Source organism: Ruditapes philippinarum, unplaced genomic scaffold (genome assembly GCF_026571515.1).
Source record: "Ruditapes philippinarum isolate M1 unplaced genomic scaffold, ASM2657151v2 ctg9510_1_1_1_1, whole genome shotgun sequence".
Classification (NCBI taxonomy): Eukaryota; Metazoa; Mollusca; class Bivalvia; order Venerida; family Veneridae; genus Ruditapes; species Ruditapes philippinarum.
This window is the reverse complement of record NW_026851673.1, coordinates 18275-30395: the sequence shown is the minus strand read 5'-3', so window position 1 is coordinate 30395 and position 12121 is coordinate 18275.

Genomic DNA, 12121 nt, shown 5'->3' with positions numbered 1-12121 from the left:
CTAAAAGAGGATGTTCTGAAAGACCAGAGACAAGAATTGAAAGAATTAGTTCAAAGTTAGACACAACAGCTAAGGGGTGAAATTACTGTATTAAAAAGTGAAATTTCCAAATTTAAGGCTGACATGAAAACAGCTCACGGTGTAAAAGATAAACTTGCTCAATATGGACGTCGAATGTGTCGGATATCTGGTGACAGTGGAAAGACGGACGAGGATGTTTAGGAAATATTTTAGGCCATGCCAAAACCGATTGATCTACAACTGACATAATCCGATTATGATAATTTGCCACAGAAAGGACAATCCTATAGAAAACTATAACCGTAAGATAATAGTTGAACCACAGACGCTTGAAATTATATCAATAATTGAAAAATATAAGCTAAAGGCAAATATACTCCTGTGTACAATAAATAAACACAATGCAACGCTTTTTCAAACTCGATACAAATTTACCCAATTACACGGGTAGAAAATCAATTTCAACAAAACGGTTTGGTAATTTCGATACAAAATTCAAAATTATACCTTTTACAACCGCTGATATTTTAAATCAAAGCGTACTTGATAATAAATTGCGAATCTTCATTCAAATGTCAACAAAATATTTCGACTTGAACTCCATGCGCTGACGTCACTAACTACACTGCTCCGGGCTGAATATATTTGGTCCTAATAATCTACTTTCTATAGCATAAGTTTACTCTTAATGATGAAATCACCAAATGTAATGTTTAAAATTTATATTACATTTCAAACGGTTTTCTTTTTTTTTTGGGGGGGGGGGGGGGGTTATGGGGTATTTATATTTAGATTTAATAAAGAGAACGCAAATGTGTAAAAAGTTTTACACCTTTGTTATTTAGAATTTTATTTAAAAACTTATGCTATAAAAATAGATTATTAAGAAAGAAATATTATCATATTACATTTCATTACCTGACTCTAAATGTAGAGAAAAATTCTACAATGCTAGACAGGAGTTAGGAAATGGAATGTTTGTCCAAAAAGATCTGATCCCTTGCCGCGTATACTAAGGATTTGGGGCAAGAAAACTTAAACGTTCTCATCTTGTGGTAAATAGATCGAGTACAGGTTGTAAGGTTTGCTCATTATTTGGTGGAGAAAAAAGAGGGCGACTAATCAAGAATATGGCCGATATCAACTCACATGTTCTTTTTGCCACTTTCAACTTAGGTGCTCCAGTATTACTATTTGAGTACTTTATATATAATCACCCTTAGGATATATTGCCTGCTTTTTAAAGTTATATTTTGACGTCTTGACTGTGATATGTAGGCTTAATAATAACAGACCCCCTTTCCAGATTCCATTTTATTTAGTTCCGCTCATTGTTCACATGCATTCTTTTACTTGGAGACCATACGCCGTTTTTCATGGAATGACACTACCATGTGACATAACCGCCGTATGAACACATCTGCGGATGTTTCTTTTCTAAATTCAAAATTTCGCCATTTTCATGTTTAAATGTTGAATTCTGGTTTAGCCGGTGCTAGTGGGCGTGGACGGTAATTTGCACTTTTCAGTACCGTCCATGAACAGGCTCAATCAAACCGAACCTGCAGCAATGTTGGGCTTTCTTAAGGGATTTTGTTCCTTTTTGTTCTATAAAGTAACTTAAACAATAAAAATAGTTAAATTTTACCATATGTAAATATACATTCGGTTGTATATACTACATAAAAAAGCTCAATTCGCTATTCCTTTCATTATCTGTTTACATCAATTTTGATAAAAAATGTGTATCAATAATTCTTTTATAAAGTTTACTATGTATCGCCTAAATATTTTACCATCTAAACAAACACTCCTATCTTATGTGTTGAACATAATAGCGTAGTGGCAGAGTGTTCGCCTTGTGAGTGTACAAACCCGGTCGAATCCTGGAAAGGGCATTTTTCTAATTTTTTTTTTATAGGGTTTTAACAACGACTTTAGTTCCTCGTGCATTTTGTTCACTCAATGCAATTTGAGAACATATAGCTATACACACATTCTCATGAAACAGGCTAGTTGATAATAAACTGTCTCTCCACTTAGGAAAAACTGAATGTATGATTTTTGGTCCAAAGAAAAAACTTAAAAAGATTAACAATTTTAATATTATTTGTAATGGTGACACTATTGAATCTACTAAGACAGTCAAATATCTTGGTTTGAAAATTGAAAATCTTCTGTGTGGAGAAGAAATTGTTAATACAGTTATATCAAAAGTAAACACCAAACTTAAATTTTTGTACAGAAACAGTAATGTCTATCATTTAACTGTAGAAAATTGCTTTGTTCTGCTTTAATCCAATGTCATTTTGACTATTCTTGTTCGTCCTGGTACGAAAGTTTAAATAAAAGTCTGAAAAAGAAACTGCAAGTAGCTCAAAACAAAGTCATAAGGTTTATAAAAGATTACCATCCTAGAACTAGTTTAACTCCTTCTGATTTTACAGATGTTAACATGTTAAATATTAAAAAAAGAAATAAACAACTAAGACTTAACCATATGAATAAGATTTTTTATAATAAGTGTCCAACTTATATGAAAACAAATTTTGTTCGGATGTCTGATATACACAACTACAACACTAGATCAATTAAATTGAATTTTTCAATTCCTCTTCGTAATACGACATGTAATAGCACCTTTTTCTATAATGGTATTAAAGATTGGAATAGTTTGGCAGATGATGTAAAATGTATATCAAATCCAACTTTATATAAAACTTCTGTTAAAAGCCATCTTGCTTCAATATGGGCTGCGCAACATCAAAGTGATTTTTTATATTACTAAGTGGCGACATAAGTTCGCCAAACTTTATTTTTTTTAGTTATCTTATTTTTTCCTGTGCCTTTCTTTCTGTGATAATGCAAAACTACTGTGATTGAATAATTTGAAGGTTATCTCATTGTCTATTTTTATTTGAGGAATGAATGTCTCTCTGGTTTCATCTTGTTTCCATCTATTTGGTTAACAGGACCCCATTGGAAATAAGCACACCAGCTTAATGGGATATCCTTGTAACCATAGATCACTTTTAAACAAAACCTTTGTATTGAAATTTTATTGAAATTCTTTTATTTCTTTTATATCATGTTTATCAGTAACTTTAAACAATATTCTGTGATAATTATAATTCTGACTGTTGTAGCCTTAATCTGAAATGTGATATTATTAATTTATTTATTTATTTTTTCTTTTAAATACATTTATCCAATGCCTCATCTGATCACAGTCATTAACTAAATTTGTTTTATTTATTACTAATATGAAATGATATTTTAATTTGGATAAACTGTTATTTTATATATATTTATATATTTCTCTTCAATTATTTATTACAGTTTTGTAAATAAACAATTGCAATGTAAACTGGAAAAGGCATCACTTCATTCTCTTTTTTTCCCGCTATTTTTATCCGTATTGTTTTAAACTTTACATTTTGGATATAAATTTAGCAATACGGGGAAGAGGATGCCACCAAAGAAACAGACAACAAACATTGATGACAGCCAAATGACAGTCACAATTACTGAAACAGATGAAGAAAACTACAACCCATTCCAACAGCATGTAACAAAAAGCATAGTAGACATATCAAGAGCATTAGGTAAGATATCGCAAACATTAACCAAAGTTTTGAAATATATGACAGAAAATGTTCGCACAGAAGCACCAGTTACACAAGTATCAAATATTGATCCTAACAATTTGACAATGACACTACACGCCATTAATGACTTAGTAGATGTAACACGCCAACAACAGCCAATTTTATTAGAATCAAATCAAATAACACTTCAACAAGCGGCATGTAAAATAAAATCATCCTTAAGCAATATATGGAACGTGAACTTATCGAAAAGAAGACAAGAATATTGGCAACACCTAAGAAATGAAAATCAGCTCAAAACATATGAAGAATGGAAGAAAAACACACCAATTATTTTACCACAGAAAATACAAATGAAAGAAATTCAAGGAGAGCCGGATGACCAACGCAGAAAAAGAGAACGCCAAGTACTTGATAATTACCGTACGGAAATTGAGTTATTGGAATTGAGATCACAATCTCACGCAACACGAGTTAAACAAATTGATGACGAAATGGACACATTGTTCGGCCAAAAGACAAATGGACAAAGGGAGATATTACTTAAGAAATTATGGAGAGACGAATGTAATCACGAGGAAGAAATCTCAAACAAACGATGGCAGAGTAAAAATGCAGTTTGGCTAAAAAGTATGCTGAAAGCTTTATAAAGGAGTATGATAACAAAAATCCATTTATCAAAACCAACACACAATATACTGAAAATACCTTTACGCAAGAAACCAATTCCAGATTCAGTGAAAGAACAAATAGGACGGAAAACAACACACCGTATAGGGAAAGAACAAACTTTAACAATAGAAGACTAACATACGCTGAGGCAGTAAATTACCCTCAAACACAAATATCACGTCAGGAATACCCACGATTAGAAGCAGAAAATTATGGCGACAGAAGAAATTTACCACAAAGTAACTTTAAAAATCAGTTCAACAACTATAATAAAGATGGACAACGAAAAGATTTCAGAAATTACTTTTGGAGAAACCCGGATGAGTTTAATAGATGGAGTACAAACAATCAGCACAGACGGTTTGATCAAAACATACATCAAAGCAGATATAACACAAATAATGTTACACCGCCTCAAACATTCCCATATAGAGAGGGCTCAAATAAAGGATATTATGATCGAAGGCCTTTACATCAAACAAATCGCGCGCAAACTAGTACAATAGATAACTTTCGGTAAAATCCTTTTTTGTACAGAGACCAACGCAGACAAGAGATTCGGTAAATGATAATCCAAATACAACAGAAATTAATATAAAGGTAATAAATATCTCAACTAAACTACTCTCTGAACCGCAAATAAATATCTTAAGTAAAGGACTTAAGTTTACCCCAACTCCAACTAAAAGCAGCACTGAAGAAATAAATAATGATATAAATGAATTTAATAGGAGACTCCGATTAGCAGAATACTTTAACGGAACAGATGATGAAAATGACACTTCACTTGTCAGAAATAAAAGTAACTTTATACCACCTAAGAACAGGAACTCATCCTTAGAAAAATTTATAGATAATTTAAGTAATTATCCGAAAAATCAAACAAGAACCAATACAGTAAAATCAAATGTTTCAAAATCTGAGAAGACAGCTATTGAACAATTGGCAAATGATCCTGATATAGTAATCAAAGAAGCTGATAAAGGGGGAGCAGTCGTAATCATGGACTGCTCTCATTACATTAAAATGATTGAATATCAACTCAACGATACACAGTATTATGAATATTTGGACACAGATCCTAATCATAAAGACAAGTTAAATTACAGAAAACTTATTGATCGATTTCAGACCTGTTTCACACACAAAGAATATGATTATCTAACAAATTTTGAAGTGAAACAAAGAAACTTTTATGGTTTACCTAAAATTCATAAAAGTCAACAGATAAATGAGAAGTGTTCGATACAACAATCATCAACAATAATTAATATTTCAAATGTTACCGATTTGAAAGTAAGGCCTATCGTGGCAGGTCCTAGCTGCCAAACTCATAGATTAAGCATCCTTTTAGACATTCTTCTACGACCATTAACCAAATTCGTAAGAAGCAACATAAAAGACAGCACAGATTTTTTAAACTCATTGCCAGGTACTGTGGAAAAGGATATCATCTTAACAAGTTTTGATGTTGAATCTTTATACTCAAACATTTCGCATGAACTAGGCCTTAAATCAATAGAATTTTGGGTTGAAAATCATTTGGACGTGATACATACTAGATTTACAAAGAATTTCATCATTTCAGCCACAGAATTCATCTTAAAGAATAATACATTCTTCTTTAATGATAAGTTTTTCAGACAAATAAAAGGCACTGCCATGGGCACAAAATTTGCTCCAGTGTATGCAACACTTGTATTAGGCTATGTGGAGGAGGAACTACTTTATCCCAAAATTGCAGAAATTTATATCATGAATTACTGGAAACGCTTTCTAGACGATGTGTTTATTTTATGGCCTAAATCTAAGCACGAATTGAGTTGCTTTAACATTCTACTGAATAATCTTCATAAAGATTTGAAATTCACAATGGAAAACAGTATAGAGAAATTGCCGTTTCTGGATGTTTTAGTTAAATTAAATGGTGACCAAATAGAAACAGATATCTACTATAAACCTACTGACAGTAAACAATATCTTTTATTCAACTCTTGTCATCCAAAACACACAAAACAAAACATCCCATTCTCACTAGCTAGACGACTTTGTACAATTATATCAAATAGAGACATATTACATCTCAGATTAAATGAATTAAACAAATTCCTGGCTTCTTTAAAATATCCTCAGAAACTTATAGAAAACGGCATCCAGAGAGCTTTAGCAATAGAACAATCCGAACTACGGAAGACAAAACTAAAGACAGATGAAAAAGTCAAACCATACGTGTCAACACATAATCCAAAAAATACCGAATTTTTCACAGTAATACAAGAAAATCTACCAATTTTACAAAATGATGAAATAATGAAATGAATTATTGACAGAAGCCACATAATTAAAAGTAAAAGACAACCGGCTAATCTGAAAAAAACTTTTGACCAGGGCACGATTTTCTTCAACACTGAGAAAGAATAAAATAATAAGATGCAGCAGTTTAAAATGCGGCCTGTGCAAACACTTGATAGAAGGAAATACATACCATTTCAAGAATGGCCGCGAATTTAAAGTAAAATTCTCAGGTTCATGCGACATTAAAAATGTAATTTATGCATTGAAATGTAATGGTTGTTCCAAAGATTATATTGGAGAAACTTCAAATTTAAGAAATCGAGTAACATTACACAACCAACATATACGAAATCCAGACAATGCATTATTACCAGTCAGTCGACACATTGCCATTTGCGCAAAAGACATCACTCCAAAGTTTAATATAATGCCAATCTATAAAATGCGAGAACCAGATACATTCAAAAGAAGAATGAAAGAAACTGTTTTAATAAACGTTTTTAAACCAGAATTGAATTCAAAATAATTTTGATATATATATATAACAATAATATTATAGCTGATTATTATGTCCCTTTCAAACGTTATAAGAGTAACGTCCCTTTACATTGTTTTGACGTCGTTACCAAGCGACGTTATTAACGTCATTATCTTGAAGATCCCTTTAACGGGTGAAACCGGTTGATATTTCTCTTCAATTATTTATTACAGTTTTGTAAATAAACAATTGCAATGTAAACTGGAAAAGGCATTACTTCATTCTCTTTTTTTCCCGCTATTTTTATCCGTATTGTTTTAAACTTTACAAAAATGTAAAGTTTATATATATATATATATATATATATATATATATATATATATATATATATATATATATATATATATATATATATATATATATATATATATATATATCCTATTATGTAACTGTGATCTATGTTGATGCTAAAATAAAATAAATAAAGAAATAAAAAAAACACAATCGTGATTAGGTTGATAGATGAGTAATGGAAAATATATATATATATATATATTTATATACAAATGAGCCAAATTGTTTAAAATTTGGCGTTTTAAACAAAATGAAATTGATAATACTAGTTAATCTGTTCAATGGCAGTAAAAAATCAAATACATTCAATTTTGTTTAACTGTCATATTATGTTTTAACTTTAAACTGTGCGAAATATTAAATGAATTACAGGTTTATAAAAAAGAAAATGAAAAGTTACGTGACACACTTTATCAATATAGTGTTTTTTCTGAAAGTAGAAACCATATTAAAAAAAATGTGCACAATTACAGATTTGAACTTTAATAACATTTTTTATAACCTGTGATCTTCATAATCGGAACTCTCTAACCACTACGCTTTTTTACTTTTTTTTACGTGTCCGTATTCACTTGAATACTTATATATTGCAATAAAATCGCAATAATTGAAGAACTTGCCTTATTAATGTAAACGTTATCGTGTTCGACTTATACACCGTTAATCTTGTTATATAGTATTCCATAGCTATTATAGTCCTGATAGTGTTGAATGACAAGCTCAATTAGGATAATTATAGAGTGACGAGGAGGTCGAGTAGACTATTACGATTTAATACCAAGATTCAAGATTCAAGATATCATTTCAAAAGGCATAAACATTTTACAATGTATGTTGCCACAAACCAAATGACGGTTACAAATGGTATATGAGAAAAGTATGTAGTCAATGAATACAAATTATTTTTACAATAACATTTTTATATTGTAAAGAACCACAGATACATGTATTTTAATAAATGTTTGTAAATAATAATATGTAAATAATATATATATATATATATATATATATATATTAATGTATTACGTGATAAAACGAATAATTGATTGTTTTCATATACTGGTATTAATATACAGTATATATATATATAATGAGAAAGATTATAGCAAATCATCCTAATATTATCACCATTATCATAATCATCACTTGCATTATCTTTTTGTATCTTCAGAGTCGTGTTATCATGACATCATCGTCATCATTATAACCATTCACTTCGTATTGATTAAAACAAAAAACATTCCCCTCCAACCCTTTATCATCATTATGTTTCCATCATTATCATTAACATCATCGTTTTCATTCATCATAAATTTTTCATCGTCAAAGCCAGAAACATTAATCAAAGAATCATCATCATAATCATCTTCATAATCATTATTATTATAATCATCATCATCATCATCATCACCATCAACAACAACAACAACATCGACATGGACATCATCGACATCATCATCATCATCATCAACAACAACACCATCAACATCATCATCACCATCATCATCATCATCATCATCATCAAAAACATCATCAACATTAACATCCAATTACCAGTAATCATAATCATCATTCACTTGGAATTTTCTAAACTGCAAACAATTGTTATTGTCCTTCTCATCATCATGATCATCATCCTATCATCATTTGTATCATCATCATCTCCTTACATTTAATTGCAACAGCACTTAAGATGGGTTAAAGTTTATTAAAACATATTAAATAGATATGTCAAACAATTTATATTTAGATGTAGTCATTACATAAAAGATATTGCAAATGATAATAGTTCTACATTTAAAAAGACTCAGTGTTTGGTCGCATACAACCATCAATAAAGAATAACTGATATTCGATCGAGAATACTTTCATCTTCCGATTCAAGACTGTGGGGATTAGCTGTCTTTTGGTATTCTGATTTATTTTGGACTTAAGAACTTACAAAGGGGACTAAATCTAAATGTTTCAGGAAGAGTGCGAACGGTAGAAGGTAGAAAAGATTTGAGTATAAATTTGTTCTGGTTGCAACTGGACTTAAATCGTCAATATGTCTAATGTTCTATGTTTTTTGTTGGAAGAAGATGGCAAATTTGAAAAATAAGAAGGTTTTTCATTTTATACAGTAAGATTTATTTGTGTTTGTTTGTTCTACTTTCTAACGATTCCAATTCGAGCTTAATGATGAGTTTGTTAATGTAACACAGTTGTGTACAGCCTGCAACCATTTAGCTGCTTCATTTTGAACGGATTATATTTCCTTGTTAAGTTATCCGAGACTACGTCAGAATATGTTCAAGAAGTGGCCTGACGAAATAATAATACATGCGTTCTAAACGTATTCGCGGTAAAAGAAAATTAATATTTCTAAGAAACCCAATTGTCAATCCAAGTCATAGATAAATATGGGTTTCCAATGTGCATCATGAGATTATGTTACACCAAAATAGTTATGTGATGTGACCTGAGCTATTATAACTAAGTGTGAAATGAGATACTTGAGATAATTTCCTTGAAAAAAAAATTTTGTTCTAACTGGATTAACACCGGCTTAAGCGGAATTCAACATTTAAACATGAAAGTGGTGAAAAACATCCACAGATGTGTTCGTATGGCGGTTATCTTGGAACCTTCAATATGGCAATGTAATGAAAAGTGAAAGAAAGCGTGTGCCCTAAACGAAAAAACAATCGGCATCGGCGGAACTAAACAAAATGGAATTTTGAAAGGGGGTCAGAGGTTATGAAGTCTGCATATCACAGATAAGCTGTCAAAAGATATTTGCGTTAATTAATACTCAGATACTATATTTGAGGGTATAAAATGGTCTGTGAAAATGCTTTCAAAAGTGGATGTCGTCTTACACTTTGATTATCTGCCGAAGCCGAGTGCCTTCTCAACGCCGTGTACGTATCAGGAAGAGCAGAGCGAGGTGTGGTTGAAACGTTCTTTCTTACCAAATTATATATAGGCGTTAAAAAGGTTATCTCTTACCTTATTTTTACATTATAAGTAAAATCGTTTTTAAAAAGTTCTGTATTACCTTATTTATACAAATGCGTTGAAAAGTTCTGTCTTACCTTTTGTATACATAGTAATTCATTTGTTCTTTTTGACATACTTTATGCCATGGTATTTAGTCTAAATCTTACCTCTATAAAGTGTATAAAGCAATATATCTACTTCAAAAATTATTGATTTAATTTAAGAAAAAAATCAAAATGCTTGTATGAAAATATGGTTGCAAGATTTATAATTTTTATTAAAAATTCTGTTCATTTAATTAGTCAAATTTCAATGTATATGTCCTTAATGTGATGCTGGTATTTTAACATTTCACTAACATCACACTGCTTGGCCATTGTGAGTAATTATACGGTGTGACGCTTTCCAGTGAGTAATTTATTTGTGATATAATTCATAAACTACACCTAAACATGCGATAACGATAAAATCATATACATCCAAAATGATGAATATGTTAATTAAAATTATGTACAAAACAACGAAATAAATGTTATAAAGTCAGCGTCCAGAGTTTTATAGTTAATACAATAATAGCTTAGGTATGCACTAAATAGTTATATGTGCGTCCGTGCGTGTGTGTGTGTGTGTGTGTGTGTGTGTTATAAATTAACAATATATGTTAAATTGTATTGATAATAATATTATGATTAAGAATATACTTTTGTGCAGGAAATAGTTTATACATGATTTGTAAATAAAACCTGACACATCATTGTACAAAGAAGAGCAACGGTATATTTTCGTAACACGAATGTTTCATTAAAATAAATGTGATTATAATAATTGAATCTGACTTTACAAAGGTGTATAACACTGCAATTAAGTAACCAATTAATGGGTACACCGTCTATTTAGGACTATAAATGTATAATACGGATGTTGCTTAATTTATGCAGTCATTGTGCAACGTTATGACTTTGTAACATGATTTTTCGTGGCTCATATAGTCGCAAATAAACGATTGATATTGATAACTATATTAGCATGTATCATTAAACACAAAACAATTTTTAAAAAGCAATATCTTTTTCACAAATTATTATTGATTGATAAAAAGATTTTTACATATACAATTAATCAAAACTTTTCAACATTCATCTTTCTTAAATTTTGAATAGATGACACTATTACAACAATTTTTTTGCTTAAACAAACATTTAAAACGACGTTCAATGTGGATATTCCGGGGTGGATATTTTATCATTATCTTTAAAAAGACATAAATACATAACAAGTATGAATAATTCAGGTTTCCCGATTACAAATTCAAATTTCCCCCCAATACTGTATCTTTTTAAACTACGCCCCCTTATATTGCATGTATATTGAAATATTTTCCTAGGTGTAAACGATACATGATACTTTCACGGGGGAGGAAGTGTTACACGAAGGATGGAGTTCTTATGATAACTTGTTTGGAGTTCTTATGATAACTGTCACGGAGTTCCTGGAAAATGTTACGGATTTCTGTGGAAAACTTTTCTATATACTTGGAGAACTCGCCTAAAAATGGTTATTTTTTTTTAACTTTAAATGGGGGAGTTTGAGGTGCTAAATTAAAAACTTTGATAATTAAGCTTGCCCTACATGTTGTTATTTTTGTTTCAGAAAAAATCTTTTTAGTCCATATTTTGTCGCCTTTTTTAAAAAAAAAAAAAAATCTGCAATG